This window comes from Nicotiana tabacum, chromosome 16 (assembly GCF_000715075.1).
Source record: "Nicotiana tabacum cultivar K326 chromosome 16, ASM71507v2, whole genome shotgun sequence".
In the NCBI taxonomy this organism is placed as follows: Eukaryota; Viridiplantae; Streptophyta; class Magnoliopsida; order Solanales; family Solanaceae; genus Nicotiana; species Nicotiana tabacum.
The window spans coordinates 119607399-119627448 of NC_134095.1; the positions used below are offsets into that span (position 1 = coordinate 119607399).

Below are 20050 nucleotides of genomic sequence, written 5' to 3' on the forward strand. Positions count from 1 at the left end.
TCTTCAATTTATTTTTTTAAAGTGGAAGTTCTTGTTAAAAATATCATATTTGGACTTTCAAATATTCTTTTCCAACATTGGCTTTAAATACTCTTATTTGGAACCTTAATAAAATATTGTTCAAACGACTATTATATGACATGACGCTAGTTAGAAAAAACAAACTGCTCATAGTGAAAAAGAGGTGTCACATGTCACGACAGAAAAAAGAACCAGAATTTCATGACTTTGAATCTTAACTTAGTAAATTACTATGCTCAGTTGCATCTTAATTCTCTATTTTTTTCTTTAATTATTACTCACTGTCCACTTTAATTAATTTAATAAGGTGAACAATTTAGTGCTAAAAGATGAATTCTTTAATATGTGTAAAAACACTCAAAAAATCAATTAAAGTGGACCGAAGGGAGTAAGTAATAAAAGCACAGAGATATGACTCAAATTAATAGCCTATTCGACCAAACTTCTAAAATTAACTTATTTTGAAAAATACATTTTTTCCTCAAAAGTGCTTTTCAAAAAAGTTTGATGCAAAGTAGTTCGTGTTTGACCAATTAATTTAAAAAGCATTTTTGAACTCAATTAGTGTTTGACAAAATTTTTAAAAAGTGTTTCTAAGTGTATCTTTCTCAAAAGTGCTTTTCAAAAAAATATTTTTGGGAAGAAACTATTTTTGTTTTGCTTCTACTCATAAATACTTATTTTCTTCTAAAAGTTTGGGTAAACATTTTAACTTTGAAAATAAATACTTTTCGCAAATAAAAAAGAAATACTTTTTGGGCAAATTTTTTTTGACCAAACGTGCTATAAGTTCTCGATTAATCCGCTCCAGTTACAAATCCCATATATTGCTCAATTCTCACCTCGAAGCTCAACGGTTTAACCATTTTTCCAGAGAATTAATTGTTGAACTGATTTGACATTACTTATGAAATTGAAATACTTAATATATCTCTTACTTTGAAATATTGATCTATTGTTTCTTTGTTGCATCGTGCACATATAAAAGATGGATTTGGACCTTAGCTTGAAGGATGCTGAATTATAAGTATGGCTGAGTCATGCGGGAATTATAATTTATGGGATTCGAATTAATCTCTAATACAGCTGTTAGATTAGTCCTTCAATATGTACATAATAATAGAGAAACATTAGTAGTAGTTTGGGTCGAGGAGGCAATTAGGCTTATTGGGCTATATATGCTTTGAATATACTCTACTGGCTATGGGGTGTGCGTGTGTATATAACTATATATATACAACAACAATAACAACAACAACAACCCAGTAAAAACACACAAATGGAATCTAAAGAGGGTAGAGTGTACGCAGACCTTATTCCTATCCCAAAGGGATAAAGATGTTGTTTTCGAAAGACCCTAGAAGAAGAAAATAAACAATAGACAATAGGCAATAGATCAGTGACAACAACAGAAGTAAAAAAAATAGTATCAGCATCGTAGAAACCGGAAAATAAATGTAAAAGCAATTATAACAATAACTAGTAACAACGCCATAGAAAATAGTGTGGAAACTACATAAACCACTAACAACCCACAACGAAACATTATCAGCGCAGCCCGCCCCGGAACAATATATAAAAATGCTTGACTCTCTCCTAACCTACAACCCTAATACTTCACCTAGCTCTACACTTTTCTATCAAAAGTCATGTCCTTGGAGATCTGAAGTCGCGCCCTGTCTTGCCTGATCACCTCACCCCAATACTTCTTAGGTCGCCCTCTACCTCTCCTCGTATGCTATATATATATATATAGAGAGAGAGATTAATGAGGTGGTGTAATTCTAGTCAGACACGTACATTTGGACGAATAAAGAAGTGACATGTGGAACTGAAGACAAGTAAGATGTGAGTCAACAAATAGTTGATACCGGTTGCAAACATGTGACTGGTGCTAGATGAATCCCGAGGACAAAGTAGCCGATGACAAAGAATCAAAATATTGACATATGATAGCGTTCAATGAGCAGCCGTTACAAAGAATATCTGCATTTATAGTCAATCGTTATGCAGCCATCAATGAGAGTTTTATTTTCATTCAAGAGGAGCTTGATTTGGGGATCTTGTCTCCCTAAATAAAGCTATAAATAGGAGAATTAACATATATTGTAGGCACAAAAACATTCTGTATACAAAAGTTATATTCTGCTCTCAAACTATAAAATTACTTGCTTTCTTTTGTTTTTAAGATTGTTCATACTACTGCTTTCGGAGAAGCTTATCATATTAACAGGCTTGTATTTTTTAAGTTACTTTTACATTCTTGATTTCGTTCTTGTTTATTTCATATTTTTGGATCAAATTAATTTACATGTCTATAAATCACATTACAAATCCAATTGTACCGTTTTACGGGTAAATAATATCTCATTAGCCTCAAAGTATATATATTAATCCCGGTCGAATTCATTGTTTATTTATTCTAGCAAGTATACATAGACTATACATTAATTATACACATATTATATATAAAGTATACATATGTCATACATCCTCCGCCATACTTAGTTTTAGTTTAAGCAGTTGGTGCTAATAGTAAAAGGAAGTTTTCCAACAGGCGCCTCTTAGCTTTTACCTTGGGAATATAATTAAGTTCCGGTGGTAACCTCGGACCTCCTCCATTGTGCTCACTGCTCACTACTACGTTACAAGGATTCGCGTACGGTACGTTCATGTGCAAGTAGTCGCTAGCATACTCAAAATTTTCACTAGGTGATATATATATTTTAGGACCTTACTTTCTGTCCAGAATTGATACTCTATTTACTTTGTTTTGTTTTCCAGCAGTTCCGGCCTATTATATGTATGTATACACATGTTTTAGAAAGAAAAACTTACATATATACATTAAAAAAAAGAAAAAGAAATTGGAAGTGCTGTTTGATAAATGCAAAATCAGTGAACATACTGACTAAGGTGAAAAATAAGCAACACAAGCACAATTTTTTTATATGTCTAATTAATAATGACTTCAAGAAACTCTTTGATAGAGAAGGGCCTTTAAAATTGATCAGCTCACTATGGATGCTCAAAATTCATCTACCATGGAAGCAAAGTCAAAATAGAAAAACCTTAGATCTAAAAAAAAATAACCCATCAAGGAATTGCTCTTTGATCACCTTTACTTACATAATGAATTTGTGATTGTAAGTAGATTAACCCCATCTCTATAGAAAAGGAATTTATCAAGAAGCCCCCAACGAGGATGGAACTCGCGACCTTTCGCTTACGAAGCAAGCGCAATACCACTATGCTATGGAGGCACTAGAATAACACTATCTTCTTTGGTTATATGTTGAACATGTTTACCTAGTTCAACTAAGTAGGAACAAGGATTTATAGTGGTAATTCTATACACTATTTGAAACTTTATTATCCTCTCTATTCAAGTTTCAATTTAATTACATCCTATATACAAATTTACCAATTATATACATTTAGGAATTAAATAAGTATCCCTTTATATTAGGAAGCAATTATTTCTCATCCTTATTCTCTCTCCCTCATGCTCTCTCTCTCACTCTCTCACTCTCTCTCACAATCCCTAATTTCAGTAATGTAGAGCAAATGAAAAGAGAGCAACAATTCCACCATCGACAACCGTTAAAGCTTTTTGAAACTTTGAATTCGAATTTGGATTTTCAAAAAATATTTTTTGTTTGAATTGGGTGTTGTTGTAAATAATTGGGAATTCTCTCTATCTCTCTATCCCTAATTCCAGTAATGTAAAGCAAAGGAAAAGAGAGCAGCAATTCCACCATTGACGGCCATTAAAAGGCTTTGAAGCTTTGAATTCGAATTTAGGTTTTGTTGGATTGGGTGTTGTTGCAAACAATTGGCAATATTGTTTGGAGTTTATATCTTAATTTTGAGGGTGTTTTGGTAAAGATTAGACTTGATTTTAGCTGAATTTCAGATTAAAACTCGAAGAAGAAGAAAACATGACATACATTATACTTACGAATTTGTAGTAAAGTTGTAGTAAAATTATAGAAAAATTATATCCTGTTGTTTATTTATCTTTTTTATTTAAATATTATATAAAAGTTGAACAATTGTAAAAAATTTATTTAAGTTGTATGATATTGTAGTTGTATATAATTGGGTAGAAATAATGTATGAAAGTTGTAGATAAGTTGTATAATATATAATTAGTTGTATGAAATTATTTTTACTATGTATAAATCAGATACAAAATATACAAAAGATATATTTGTATAAAATTTGTATAAAAAATTGTATTTAAGTGGTATGATTTTGTAGTTGTATATAACTGGGTAAAAATAATGTATGAAAGTTGTAGATAAGTTATATAATATATAATTAATTTTATGAAATTGGTTTTTACTATGTATAAATCAGATACAAAATGTACAAAAGACATATTGTATAAAATTTGTATTTAAGTTGTATGATATTGTAGTTATATATAACTGGATAGAAATAATGTATGAAAATTGTAGATAAGTTGTAGATAATTTATAGACTGAGTACATTTTTACTTGAACCACCTTCCTTTAATGATTGACACATACTTGACTGAATATATTTCAGACACGCATATCTATTTTTTTCACTTAGACCAATCTTTACAACACAAGAAACAAAATAAAACATATTTTCTTGTCACAACCCGAAATTTTTACCATTGGGATTGTGATGGCGCCTAACATCACACTTGCTAGGCAAGCCAACGTTAGAGTATTATTAACCAATTTTCTTTATGTTTCAGTGATTAAAAGTAAACAAGCTAAAACAAGTAGATATAAATACAGAAGTAAGTAAATAGTCTCTTTGTTTATATACTATTATCAATACTAATGCTATTACTACCTAGAATGCGGTGTCACAATCCACGAACACACTAAGATTTGCTATAAACATTTGTTCGAAAGAAGATACAACTGTTTATGAAGGGAAGTAAAAACAGTAAATGTAGGAGCATAGAAAGGGATGCCAGGGCCTGCGGATGCTAGCAAGACTACCTTGGGTCTCCTAACTGAAAATATCTACACCCGACCTCTCGATCAACCACTACCTGCTCCAAAATCTGCACCGAAAGTACAGAGTGCAGTATCAGTACAACCGACCTCATGTACTGGTAAGTACCGAGCCTAACCTCGACGAGGTAGTGACGAGGCTACGACGAGGCAATTACAATATAACCTACATACAGTATATAATAAAAGCAGAAAGAAGGACAGGACAAAATAAAGCAGTAACTTGCAAGGAATAAATAAAGGAGTCAAGTGTCTTATCGGTATCCAGCTATAACCAATCCTTAAGTGAAATGCAAAGCTACAAAATAACTTACACATTAGAAGAAAGATACATAAACACATAAACTGATGCGACGCGCATCCCGATCCCACCATATATCAATATCAATATGAATATTCACCCTTATTACTCCATATCAATCCACCCTTATTTCTCCTGTTGTGGCGTGCAATCCGATCCTGTCGTATAATAGCATTTTACTCTTATTCCTTCTCAATATATCACCCTTATTCCTCTTGTTATAGCGCGCAACCCGATCCCACCATATCAGCATCAATTACTCAATAAGTACAAAAATGTCACAATTTAACTCAAAGCTCTTCACAATATTTACACCTCAAACCAGAGCAAACAGAAAGCTTGTACACTATGAAACTTCACACAAATGATACTACTCAGCGAAACCAATCCAAAGTATACCATAAAACACTGATAAACCAGCTTAAGCCAATAATATGAGACAATGAAACTACGGGGCAGCTAATACCTTAAATAATGGAAAACAATTTCTAACAAGTAGCAATTAAGCATAGAAATACTAGTAAAGCATGTAGCAGTTAAGGCAGAAAAAATGGCAATATAAGAAGAACGGGAAGGAAACATGTAAAACAGATAAATTGGCGGCACATAGGTACTCGTTACCTCACCTATACGCCACTCACATGGATTTTCACATACCAAATAAGTCAAGGGTTCCTAATCTCTCGAGTCAAAGTTAGACACGACACTTGCCTCAATCCACAGGACACTCACTGCTCGATTACCTTTTTCCTCTAGTTTCCACCTCCAAACCACTCGTATCTAGCCATAATTAACTTAATAATATCAAATATTGCTAAAGAAATCAATTACAATGCATAAATTTAGGTTTCCCAACATTTCACTCAAAAAGTCCAAAAAAATCGACCACGAGCCCGCTTGGTCAAAACTCGAGGTTCGGACCAGAGCCCATTCACCCCCGAGCCTGAATATGTAATTAGAATCTGACCCCAAATTGAGGTCTAAATACTCAATTTTGCCAAAACCCCCAATTTCCCCCAAATCCCTAATTTATACCATGGAAGAACAAGATTTAGGACTAGGAATCTATCGAGTGATGTTGGAAATTGAAGAAAACGAGTTAAAGAGTACAAACCTATGATTTGGTGTTGAATTCCTTCTTCAAAAATCGCCTTAGGTCGAGTTCTAGTGAAAGAGTTGTGAAGTTTTTGAAAAATTCCCATTTCTGGTATGTTTTTAATTCACTAGACAGGCCTTCTTCGCGTTCTGCCGCGATCGCGAGAAATAGCAGCCCAAAGGCCTACGCGTTCTCGAGTCTCACTACGTGTTCGCGAAAGGTTGCTCCCCCCGGCCATCTCGTTCACGTAGAAGAACAACTGACTCCTCTCCCAGGTCCCTAAGCCATCGCGTTCGCATCTAGCTAGCCGCTTTCGCAAAGGGTAAGACCGCATTGCTCTGCGTTCCCGAAGAGTAAATTCCTACCCAGCCCCGTTTCCCCTTCGCGGTCGCGTGAGTGGCTTCGCGAATCACAAAGCATCAGCACACCAGTAGCAGCAAAACACACCAGATTTCTAAGTCTAAAACATCTCGTAGCCTATCTGATACTCACCCGAACCCTCGATGCTCCAAACCAAACATGCACACAACACGGACTTGCTCATGTGATCAACTCGCCAAAATAACACCTAGAACTACGAATTTAGCACCAAATTGAATGAAATTTTCAAGAAAGTTTTAAAACTTCTAACTTCACAACCGGACGTCCGAATCACGTCAAACCAACTCCGTTTCTCACCAAATTTCACGGACAAGTCCTAAATATCATAATGAACCTGTACCGGACTCTGGAACCAAAATACGAGCTCGATACCAACGACATTAAACATTAATCAAATTCTTTAAACTATTAGATTTTCAATCTTTCAATTTTCATCAAAAATTCATATTTCGAGGTGGGGACCTCGAAATTCGATTTCGGGCATACGCCTAGGTCCCATATTTCGATATGGACCCACCAGGACTATCAAAACATGAGTCCGAGTCCGTTTACTCAAAACGTTGACCGAAGTCAACTAAATCAAATTTTCAAGGCAAAAATTATTATTTTTTATCAACTTTCAACACAAAAGCTTTCCGGAAATATGCTCGGACTATACATACAAATCGAGGAGGAATAAAATGAGATTTTGAAGACCTCAAAATACGAAATCGAATTCTAAAACATAAGATGACTCTTTGGATCATCACATTTTTGCTTGAAGTGCAGAGGAGCAAGTCCACCTTCTCTAGTTTGTCAGCGACATTTGCCGAACTTAGGAGGATGAAATGCTATGCGTTTCCTTTGCTTCAAATCCCTCGAATTTTCCACTCTGAATCCAATCTTTTCTCTTGTTTGGGTTAATTCAAAAATCAAAACTTTTATCCAACAAGGAAAGCATTTTGAAGTTCTCTTAGCCTACTCTAAAGAACTTCATTTTCCTCTCAACACCTCCAAATTCACTTTTCCTGCTCTCCTTTCACTTTTCCTGCTCTCCTAAAAGCTTGCGCTTTTCTTCCAAATTTACAAACTGGGAAAACAATCTATGGCAAGATGACAGAGTGGAGAAAAATAGTTTTCATGATTATCGTATATTAAGGCGGAAGAAAAATAAGGAAAAAGAAAATGGTATACCTAAATCTCTTGATTTAAGGTACAAATAATGAATTTAGGAGCCTTTTAAGGGGGTGACACACGAAGCAACACTCTATCTCCGACCATGAAAGCAGTATCATATGAATATTTTTCGTAATAAGGTTTCAAATAGTGTATAGGAATATAAAAATTCCTTAAATTAACTGTTTAATTGGTTAGCAGTCTGCTGAACTTGAGTTATATGAAGTTGTATCCAAAGGTGGCTTAAACCCAATAACACTAAACAATCCTCTTAGAGAATTTTATGCTTTGTTATGAAAAGGACTCGTAATTATTAGTTTTAAAGACACATTCAACTAAAATAACAACATTGTTTTTCAAAATATAGCAACGTAGGAAAATAAGGGCCATCCCTTGATTTAAGACATTTTGTTATCCCTTCCAATCCTCTAATCCAAATACTCGTCCCCTCTCAACAACAGCCGCCGTGCTCTTCGTCGGTGGACGGAGCAGATTTGAAGGGAGATATGCATTACGGTCCTCTTAGCCAGGTGCGGCCTGACGAGTTTTGTGGCCTAAAGCAAAACTTTACGAGGGACCTTAATTTTTTTTAAATTTTTTATTTATTTATTTGGAGTCTATTTTTCTAGCGTTTCTCAAATACAAAGTTATTAATAATTTTCTTATAATCAATAACTTCTAATAAGTCTCTCTTAGTTGACAATATACTTAATCCATTTAACCTTTCTTGTCATTGTTGATCTTAGATAAGATTTTATCAATTTTAATTTTGAAAATTTCTTTCCGCTAAAGCGACGGTAACAAGAGTTATTAACATTATTCCATAAGTAATATAAGCATCGGAAAAAGAATCAAATATTTTTATTTAACCAAGTGTATCAATTAAACTGTTATCTTCTAATTGTACTATTTTTCTTAATATTTTTAATTTTGAAAATAAATCTAAACTATCAATATCGAATTGATTATTATGCTTTAAGGAACATTCAAGATTAAGACAATATTTTTTAAAATTTTCATCATCTAGTAATCTTAATTTTTACCGCTAAATAGAAAACCAAAAATATTTCATTTGCTTCGAATCTATAATGAAGTCGGAGCAGATCGTCATCCTCTGTTTCACTGTGCTCTTCGTTGTCCTCTTCCATCTGTGAGAATTGGCGAGAAACTTCTTCTACGGCAAAATAGATTTGGATAAATCTTGAACGAATTCTCTTCTTCTTCCTTTTTTTTGTATGAATATAATTTTTTGTTATGGTAGAATGATGGCGGTTACGGTGGTTTATGGTGCAGTTATGATGCTTTTGTGATGGTTGTTATGGTAATTTATCGTGGTAGTTTGAGGGTGGAATAAATGTATGTTTGGTGTATGTTACTGTATATTTGGTTTATGTCTGATGTGTTACTTTATGTATTATGTATCGGTTTATATACTGGCATACACACGACATACAAGTACATACGATGACTTAACAAGTGTGGCTATCACTGTATAGTGCGTATATGTCACGTGTGTGTCTTGCGTGTCAATGTATGTTACTGTATGTCAAAGTGTAATATATTGATATACATATGATATACAATGATAGTTCGACATTTTTACAAAAAGCTTGAACAGTTCAATAATGGGGGTTGAGAGCGGAGGAAAAACATTGATACATTTCTTTTTTAATTTATATTTATTATTCAATACTTTGGACCAAATGAGATAGGTGTAAGGTCTGCGTATATATTACCTTCCCTAGGCTCTTCTTCTTCTTCTTCTTCTTCTTCTTCTTCTTCTTTGTCACAATCCGGATTTCCCACCCTCGGGAGTTGTGATGGCGCCTACTAATGTGACCTAGGCAAGCTAATTATTGAACATATTACCTTTATCCATTTTTATACCCTTTTAGCATTTATAAAGCAATAATGTGTAAAACAGGGGAAATTTCATTAAGCGGAAGAAATGTAGTAAAATATCTGAAATATGAATCTAATACAACTCTTTAAGCCTTAATCACCCAGAACTGGTGTCACAGTACCACAGACGATCTAAGAGTGCTAAATACAAAGTTTGAAAATAAAGATACATTGTTTTCGATTCAAAGAAATGAAACAGGAAATAAAGGATAGAGGAGACGCCAGGGCCTGCGGACGCCTGCAGGTCTACCTTGGATCTCCGCGTGGACTGAAGGTAGCCACCCAAATGCTATGGTCCAAGAGCTGCTCCGGAATTTGCACATAGTGCAGAGTGTAGTATCAGCACAACCGACCCCATGTGCTGGTAAATGCCTAGCCTAACCTCGGCGAAGTAGTGACGAGGCTAGGACCAGACTACCAAATGAACCTGTGCAGTTATATAATATACAACGGAAAATAAAACAGGAATAAACAAGTAAAGATGGGAGGGGGGTACGTGTTGCAGGAGTATATCAATATCAACAGTAAATCAAGAGTAACGGCGTAAGGACAACTTAGAATTCACGGCAAAACAACAAGAAACTTGTATCCAATCTATAACCACTTTGTATCAAAAATTATTGCGGCGCGCAACCCGATCCCAATATATAACGCTGTTGCGGCGAGCAATCCAATTCATATCATTTATCACTGTTGCGGCGTGCAACCCGACCCACATATATCATTATTGCGGAGTGCAACCTGAGCCACATATAATATTATTGCGGCATGCAACCCGATCCACATATAATATTGTTGCGGCGTACAACCCGATCCAAATATAATATTGTTGCGGCGTGCAATACGATCCACATATAATATTGTTGCGGCGTGCAACCCGATCCAAATATAATATTTAACACCAATCACAATGGAGCCCTGATAAGGGAACAATAAGGGAACAACAGAATCCCGACAAGGGAATCAATAACCACATAATAGAAGCAAGTAACAATAGAAAATCAATAAATAAACATAAAGGACAACATAACTCAATTATCTGCAAGATTCAGGAAAATCAAGGACAAGTGCACGATATCACCCTTCGTGCTTTAACACTCTCTTACCAAAACAATACTCACAAGAAATAAAGGCAAGAAAATAAATGAAGTCACAATAAAATTCCGGCAAGGGAACAACAATACAACAATCGAATGCCGGCGAGGGAACAACATCAAAAATCTTCTTCTCTTTCCCTTTTCACATTTACTTCACAACTTGAGCCAATGCTCTAAATTGTTCAATTTCCACTTATACTTTCACATTTTATTGTACAACTTGAGCCAACGCTCCTCAATGTTCAAATATCACCACTACTTCCACAAACTTTTCCCAACAATAGAAATCATCATCAAAATATGAATAATACAACGAAGCCATAATAATCACAATATAATACTCACGTGCATGCTTGACACCAACGTATAGATACTCGTCACCATGCCTATACGTCGTACTCGACAAACACCACATAGCAAATAGGACTCGACTCCTAATCTCTCAAGCTAAGGTTAGATCAAACACTTACCTCGATGCCACGAACACAGTTCACGTCTCAACTATCGCTTTATCCCTTGATTCCACCACCAATTCACTCGAATCTATCCACAAGCTACTTAATTACGTCAATAAACGCTAAATGAATCAATTCTAATGTATGAAAATGAGTTTTCTGTAGTTTTACTTAAAAAGTCAAAAATCGCCCCGGGCCCACATGGTCAAAACCCGAGGTTCGAACCAAAACCCGATTATCCATTCCCCCACGAACCCAAATATATAATTTATTTTGAAATCGGACCTTAAATCGAGGTCTAAATCCCCAATTTTTGAAAAAACCTAGGTTCTACCCAAAACACCCAATTTTCCCCATGAAAATCATTGGTTTTGAGTTGAAATCATGTTGAAAGATGTTAATGATTGAAGGAAATGAGTTAAAATTGACTTACAATCGATTTGTAAGAACAATTGTCTTTGAAAAATCGCCCAAGAGTGTTTTGGTTTTGAAAGAGTGTGAAAAATGGGAGTTTTTCGGCTAAGTATAAAAATTGTAGGTTGTAGATATGGGAATTGCGAACCCCGACCTCTGCTATGTTCGCATTTGTGAAAGAAGTGTCGCATTTGCGATTTAGGTCTCACATTTGCGATTAAGCGGGATTCCTGGCACATGTCGCATTTGCGACAAAAACTTAGCATTTGCGAAGAAGGCAGCCCTGACCACCTCTAGCATTTGCGATACATTGCTCGCATTTGCGAGACAGGCTTTGCACATGCGAAGCCTGCAGGCCTGAAGCATACCGGCAATTCCCTAAGTTAAAATTTCACTCCGTGGCCTATCCAAAACTCAACTGAGCCCTTGGGGCTCCCAACCAAACATGCACATCAATCTAAAAACATCATACAGACTTGATTGTGCATTCAAATCACTAAGATAACATCAACAACTAGGAATTTAGCATCAAAATCATGAAATTTTCTTAAGAACTTCAAATTTCTAATTTTCTCAAAAATGATCCGATTCCCGTTGTTTCAAGTCCGTTTCTTACCAAATATCACAGACTTATCTTAAATCACATATAATACCTATATCGGGCGCCAGAACCAAAATACGGGCTCGATACCATCGAGTTCTAATCACAATTCATTTTCAAATCTCATAAATAATTTCAGAAAATAATTTTCTTTTAAAAATTCATTTCTCAGGCTTGGGACCTCAGAATTCGATTCCGGACATACGCCTAAGTCCCATATTTTCCTACGGACCCTTCGGGACCGTCAAATCACGGGTTCGGGTCCGTTTACCCAAAATATTGATCGAAGTCAACTTAATTCATTTTATAGTCAAAATTTACCATTTTTCATAGATTTTCACATATTAGCTTTCCGGCTATGCGCCCGGACTGTGCATGCAAATCGAGGTAAGACAAAAAGAGGTTTTTAAGGACTCGAAACGCAGAATTCATTTTAAGGTCATCACATTTTCCACCTCTAAAAGAACCGTTCGTCCTCGAATGGACAGAAGAAGGAAGTACCTGAGTCGGGGAAAAGATGGGTATAGCCGCTCCGCATATCGGACTTGGACTCCCAGGTTGATGCCTCAGCAGGCTGACCTCTCCACTGAACACGAACAGAAGGAAAACTTTTCGATCTCAACTAACAAACCTGCAGGTCGAGAATAGCTACCGACTCCTCCTCATAAGACAAGTCATTGTCCAACTAGACAGTGCTGAAATCTAACACGTGGGATGGATCGTCGTGATACTTCCAAAGCATGGACACATGAAACACTGGATGCACGACTGATAAGCTCGGAGGTAATGCAAGTCTATAAGCCACCTCTCCCACTTGATCAAGAATCTCAAACGGGCTAATGAACCTAGGGCTAAGCTTGCCCTTCTTCCCAAATCTCATCACGCCCTTCATAGGCGACACTCGAAGCAATACCCGCTCACCGACCATGAAAGCCAAATTTCGAACCTTGCGGTCGGTATAGCTCTTTTGCTTGGACTGAGCTGTACGAATCCTATCCTGAATAATCCTGACCTTGTCCAAGGCATCCTGAACCAGATCCGTACCCAACAACCGAGCCTCTCCCTGCTCAAACTATCCAACCAGAGACCGACACCGCCTACCATATAAAGCCTCAAAAGGAGCCATATGAATATTAGACTGGTAGCTGTTATTGTAGGCAAACTATGCTAAAGGCAAAAACCGATCCCACGAGCCTCCAAAGTCAATGACACAAGCTCGGAGCATATCCTCCAAAATCTAAATAGTCCACTCGGACTGCCCGTCCATCTGAGGATGAACTATTGTGCTCAACTCAACCTGTGTGCCCAACTCTCGCTGAGCTGCTCTCCAGAAATGGGAGGTAAACTGCGTACCTAGATCCGAAATAATAGACTCGGGCACACTATGAAGGCGAACAATCTCTCGGATATAGATCTCAGCTAACCTCTTGGAAGAGTAGGAGACTGCCACAGGAATGAAATGTGCTGACTTGGTCATCCTATCAACAATAAACCACACTGCATCGAACTTCCTCTAAGTTCGTGGGAGTCCAACAACGAAGTCCATAGTGACACGCTCCCACTTTCACTCAGGAATCTCAATCTTCTGGAACAAACCACCAGACCTCTGATGGTCGTACTTAACCTGCTGACAATTCAAACACCGAGCCACATATGCAACGATATCCTTCTTCATTCTCCGCCACCAATAATGCTGCCGCAAATCTTGATATATCTTTGTGGCGCCCAGATGAATAGAGTACCGGGAGCTATGGGCCTACTCTAAAATCAACTCTCAGAGTCCATCCACATTAGGCACACATACTCGACCCTGCAATCTCAAAACTCCATCATCACCTAAGGTAACCTGCTTGGAACCTCCGTGTTGCACCTTGTCTTTGAGGACACACAAATGAGGATCATCATACTACCGATCTCGTATACGCTCCAATAATGAAGAACAAGCGATGGTGCAAGCTAACACACGGCTGGGCTCAGAAACATCCAACCTCACGAACTGAATGGCCAAGGCCTGAACATCCAAAGAAAGCGGCCTCTCACCGACCAGAATATAAGCGAGACTGCCCATACTGGCTGACTTCCTACTCAAAGCATCGGCCACCACGTTGGCCTTTCCCGGATGATATAAGATGGTGATATCATAGTCCTTTAACAACTCCAACCACATTCTCTGCCTCAAATTCAACTCCCTTTGCTTGAACAAATACTGGAGACTCTTGTGATCCGTGAACACCTCACATTCCATGCCATACAAATAATGCCTCAAAATCTTCAACGCATGAACAATGATTGCCAACTCCAAATCATGAACTGGATAGTTCTTCTCATGAATCTTCAACTGCCGTGAAACATAGGCAATGACCTTGCCATCCTGCATCAACACCGCACCAAGTCCAATACGAGATGCATTACAATAAACTGTATAAGGCCCTGAACCTGTGGGCAAAACCAACACTGGTGCCGTAGTCAGAGCTGTCTTGAGCTTATGAAAGCTCGCCTCACACTCGTCCGACTATCTGAACTGGGCATCCTTCTGGGTCAACCTGGTCATCGGGGTTGCGATAGATGAAAACCCCTCCACAAACCGACGATAGTAGCCTGCCGATCCCAAGAAACTACGGATCTCTGTAGCTGATGCTGGTCTAGGCCAGTTTTTGACTACCTCAATCTTCTTCGGATCAACCTGAATACCCTCTGTTGTTACATCATGACCCAGGAATGCAACTCAACTCAACTCAACCAGAACTCACATTTAGAAAACTTAGCATACAACCGACTATCCCTCAAGGTCTGAAGAACCACTCTAAGATGCTGCTCGTGCTCCTCCCGGCTGCGGGAATAGATCAAAATATCATCAATGAAGACTATCACAATTGAATCCAAATAAGGCATGAACACTCGTTTCATCAAATCCATAAAAGATGTTGGGGAATTTGTCAACCCGAATGACATCACCAAGAACTCATAATGCTCATACCGAGTGCGAAAAGTTGTCTTAGGAACATCAGATGCCCTAATCCTCAACTGATGATAGCCAGATCTCAAGTCAATCTTCGAAAATACCTTGGCACCCTAAAGCTGATCAAACAAATCATCAATCCTCGGCAATAGATACTTATTCTTAATTGTAACCTTGTTCAACTACCAGTAATTAATGCACATTCTCATCGATCCGTCCTTTTTCTTAACAAATAACACTAGCACACCCCAAGACGAAACACTGGGTCTAATGGAACCCTTCTCAATCAAGTCTTGCAACTACTCCTTCAACTCCTTCAAATCAGGCAGGGTCATACGATACGACGGGATAGAAATGGGCTGAGTGCCCGGAGCCAAATCAATGCAAAAGTCAATATCCCTGTTAGGTGGCATACTCGGCAGGTCTGAAAGGAATACCTCAGGAAACTCACGAACAACGGGCACAAAATCAATAGAAGGAATCTCATCATTGGAATCACGAACATAGGCCAAATGGGACAAATACCCCCTCTCGACCATATGCCGAACCTTCATATAAGAGATAACACTACGGGTAAAATGACCAGGAGTCCCTTTCCACTCTAAACAAGGTAAACCCGGCAAGGCTAAGGTCACAGTCTTGGCATGACAATCCAAGATTGTGTGATAAGGTGATAACCAGTCCATCCCCAATATGACATCGAAATCAACCATGTCTAGAAGAAGCAAATCTACATGAGTCTTAAGACCTTCAATCACAACTATACATAAATGATGGATTTGGTCTACAACAATAGAATCACCCACCGGTGTAGACACATATATATGAGCACTCAAAGAATCACTAGGCATGACCAAATACGGTGCAAAATAAGATGACACATAAGAGTATGTAGATCCTGGATCAAATAAAATCGAAGCATCTCTACTACAAACCAGAACAGTATCTGTATCTCCACCTCTAATACCTCTACCTCCACCTCTGGCTGATTGAGCGAGCTAAATGAGTCCCTCAATGAACCTCCTCACTGTCTCTCTCAGTGGGAGTATAAGAATAGCATGACGGGTCAAATCATTAAACCTGGTCTCGCAATGAGTAACAGTCATAGAACTCTGCTGGAGATGCTCAAACTGCCTCGGGTAGATCTCTCTCTAAGTGACATGATGAAACTTTGCCAGAAATAGCTGAGAAACTGATCCCAACTCAAAGCTGATGACCTAACTGGTCTAGCCAAACAATAATCTCTCCAACAAGTCTTGGCGGATCCAGACGAGCAAAAAGTAACAAGGTCGACCCCATTGGTCTCCACTATCCCCATGTTCCTGAGAACCTCATGACAACTATCTAGATAATCCTGGGGATCCTTAGAAGAGGCACCGCTGAAAGTGGTAGCGAAGAGCTTGGTGAAACCTATCCAACCTCTGCAAAGCCTCTGAAGATGTAGCTGATCTAATACCGGTCTGTTCTGCTATTCGACTGAAGAAGCGGTACGTGACATCACCATTGACGAAAGGACAAGAGTAGAAGTTTTAATTTAGCATTGAGAGAACAAAATCGCATGACATGAAAGAATAGATGTGAAGTTTTTCCTAACTCTGTAGCCTTTGGGGGATAAATACAGACGTCTCCATACCGATCCCTCAGACTCTACTAAGCTTGTCTGTGAACTGTGAGACCCATGTAACCTAGAGCTTTGATACCAACTTGTCACGACTCGGATTTTCCACCCTCGAGATTCGTGATGGCACCTACTAATGTGAGCTAAGCAAGCCAATTATTGAACATATTACCTTTATCCATTTTTATACCCTTTTGGCATTTATAAAGCAATAATGTGAAAAACATCGGAAATTTCATTAAGCGGAAGAAATGTAGTAAAATATCTGAAATATGAATCTAATACAACTCTTTAAGCCTTAATCACCCAGAACTAGTGTCACAGTACCACAAACGATCTAAGAGTGCTTAATACAAAGTATGAAAATAAATATACACTGTAAGCACGTGATTTTTGCCCAATATGAGAATTACTCCCAAAAAATCCAAAAATAAAATGATTTTTCTTTGGTGTGCAATTTTGTGATATTTTGTGATATTTTGAATACTTATTTGTATTTGTCTGTGCGTGTTTATTTGATAAATTAATAAAAAATACAAAAATATGTCACATTTTGCATGTAGGATTTAATTCTACAGTTGTTAGTAATTAAATTTGTTTTACAAAAATTAAAAATTACAAAAATAGACATCGTTTGCATTTTTAGCATTTAATGTCCAAATATATAATTTTATGCTTAATTATTACTTAATTGTGCGTTATTGTTATTGGGAGTTAATTTGCGCTTTTATAACTTAATTTAATTCTTAATAATAGTTTAAGTATTTTTATAATTTAGGTTTAGAGAAATAAAAGAAGATTAAAGAGTGAAAATATAAAGAAAGTCGGAATTGGGCCTCTTCTTCGATTTCAAGCCACAGGCCCAAAAAATGGCCCAATCTTCCCTACGACCAAGTCCATTTCGAATTGGGTCGACCCAGTCCATAACCCAAAAGACCCAAACCCCTTTGTCTTACATTTTACAAAAACAAAACAAAAACTAAAAGAAGAAAACCCTAAAATCTAAACCATCCCCCCCCCTCTCCTATCTTCTTCTTCTTCCTCCAAAGCTCCAACCAAGCATCCATGGCTGCCCTTTACCTTCTTTTTCGACACATCCTCATCGTCCAAACAGCTGCTGCCCAAGCACTTCATCTTCTTCGTCCACCATTGTTGCTCTAGTTCGTCGTCGTTTGGTCGAGCTTCATCTTCTCCGGCAAAACAGTCCGTCGTCTCCACCAGTTGCTTCTGCTTGTGCGTCGACCAGCCCATTGTTTGTTACTTCTGTTGTTCGAAGCCCCGTCGCTGCTGCTTCTGTCTCAACCAAACAACCAAACGAACACAGCCATGGACGAGCTTCGACGTCGACCATGTCGTCGTCCAAAGTTCTTCGTTGATTCATCTCCGGTTAGTTGTTTTTGAGTTTTATTTTGTCCATATTTCGTTTTTATATTTCTAAAAGTTAAAATCGTTAAATATTTGATTCTTGTTTTGTTCGTTGTTTATCGTTGAAATCATTTTTCTAGTTTGTTCATGTTCATGTGCTTTGTTAAAATTAATTTTCAGATTTCAAAATAGAAGTTTAATTAGTTGTTTTCATGTTTATTTCATGTTTGTATTATTGTTTAAATGAATATTTGTTAGTTTAATATTAGTTAGATACAAATTGAAGTTTAATTAATTGTTTCTTCAATTTGTTTCATGTATTTTATGTATTTTTCGGAAATTGTTAATATTGTTAAGTTCAAGCTTAAGTTCATAATTGTTTCTTCTTAGGTTTTTGTTTTGTCATTTGCCTAAAAGAATTTAGTTGTAATAAGGGAAGTATGTTGGTTTTAATCATTTGAATCCATCGTTTTTTAGATTTAATTCATGTTCATATTATATTTGTTTGATCTTGAATCCGAAATGTGTATAATTTGATTTTTTGTTTATCATTTATGATTATTTCTTGAATTTGTCTCATAATCTTGTTTATAGGAATTGTTTGTTGTAATGTTGTTAGAGTAGTTGATTTTAAGTTCAATATTATTGAATTTAGAAATCTAAATATACTTGTTTGTTGTTGTTGTTGAATCCGAAAATAGGATTGTTTGTTGCTAAAATATTGTTCAATCAAATTTTAGTTGTTCTTTGTTGTTCAATTTGTGTTCATGTGATTTGTTGTTGAAATGTTGTTGAAATCATGTTCATGTGCTTTGTTGTTGAAATGTTGAAGAAATCATGTTCATGAAATTTGTTGTTTGAACATTGTTAGAAATTAATCATATTGTCTATATTTTGGTTATGTTTGATTAAATGATGTGTTATAGCTGATGGGTAGTTTGGTAATTTGTAGTACGTTCAGGGGTAGTTTGGTAATTTCAGTAAGGTCGTGAGGGGTAGTTTAGGAATTGTACATTTTGAAATTGTTTATTTGAAGCATGGGGGACAAAATGAAATGGGGTGGGTTGTGATATAGTTGTTTAATATAAAGGGGGGACACGATTTAATTTAAAGGGGGAATCTTGCATTATTTTAAATGAAGCATGGGGGACAAAATATAATGGGGTGGTGTGATATGTTTATTTAATGTAATGGGGATGAGTGGAAAGATAATGAGTTGGGTAGAGAAAAAGTATGGATTTTAATTAATTGAAAAGTAGAGAGAAAAAACGGACAGAGAATAGAAGAGAGAAAAATTCCGAAAAATATTTAAGCTTTCAAAAATAAAAATAAAAACTAAAAATCTACTGCTTTCTTTCTTTGTTTGAAATTAGTATTAATGGTTGTTGTTTCATTTAAAGCTTAAAGCTTTTGTTTTTGGGATTACTACTCCACTGGTCTGTTACTGGGTTGTTACTGTTGCTGGGCAGTTGTTGCTGTTGTACTGTTATTACTGCTGCTGATTCTCATCTTCATTTTCTTTTGCTTCCAATATCAGGTACATATCTGTAAATTCATGTCACGAAAAGCTTCAACATGACAAATTAATGAAGTTCGGGAATTATAATTCTGTTTTCCATTCGTTCAAGTTCATTAGTTAAAAATTTGGTTTTGTTTCAGTTGATTAATATAGTAGTACGTTTGGC

General features: G+C 36.7%; 1 non-coding gene across 1 annotated transcript; it reads right to left on the reverse strand.

The window, feature by feature from the left end:
• Nucleotides 1–3212: 3212 nt before the first annotated feature.
• TRNAT-CGU (transfer RNA threonine (anticodon CGU)) lies at nt 3213–3284 on the reverse strand. The gene has a single exon. It is a non-coding gene; the product is annotated as a tRNA-Thr (tRNA).
• Between the last annotated feature and the right edge of the window lie 16766 nt (nt 3285–20050).